This window comes from Dasypus novemcinctus, chromosome 18, assembly GCF_030445035.2.
Source record: "Dasypus novemcinctus isolate mDasNov1 chromosome 18, mDasNov1.1.hap2, whole genome shotgun sequence".
NCBI lineage: Eukaryota > Metazoa > Chordata > Mammalia > Cingulata > Dasypodidae > Dasypus > Dasypus novemcinctus.
This window is the reverse complement of record NC_080690.1, coordinates 16,843,832-16,844,600: the sequence shown is the minus strand read 5'-3', so window position 1 is coordinate 16,844,600 and position 769 is coordinate 16,843,832.

The window sequence follows — 769 nt, the reverse complement described above, 5'->3', positions numbered from 1 at the left end:
GATTAAGGGAGATACTCCACGCAAATTGCTTAGCACGAAACCTGGCACTTAGGAAGCTTTCAGTGAACTGGTTATTGTTTTCCTGGAGATGCAGAAACAAACATAGAATAAAAGAATGACGCAGGTTGGTGTGGTAGTTAAGTTCATGTGCCGACTTGGCTAGGTTATGGTGTCCACTTGTTTGGCCAAGCAAGCATTGTACTGTGAGGATATTTTGTGGGTTTAAATCATTAGTTGATTGCATCTGTGGCTGGTTACATTGACAATCAACAAAGGAGACTGCCTTCAGCAATGAGAGATTTCTCATTCAATCAGTGGAAGGCCTTAAAGGGAAGACCGATGATTTCAGCAGTCAGAAAAAGAGAATTTCTGTCTCTACTCCAGCCAGCCAGCTTCTCCTGGGGAGCTCATCAAAGCCTTCATCAGAGTTCCCGACGTGCGGTCTACCCTATGGAATGTGGACTTGCCAAACCCCACTATCACGGAACCAATTCCCGTGATAGATCTCATAATATTATACACACACACGTAAATACATATATCCTGTTGGCTCTTTTTCTCTGAAGAGCGCTGACTGATACAGTCGGCGAGGAGGACGGCAGGTAGTGAGTGCGAGTGAGAGCCACACTCCCCGGCCCCGGGCCTCTGCCTCTAGTGGCGGCTTCGCGGTTGGTGGTCCCGGGCCCTCCCCACCTGCATGAGAACAGGCCCCTCTTTGTCAAGAAGAGCTCAGAACTGCAGAGAGAAGTCGATAACTCAAGAAAATGGG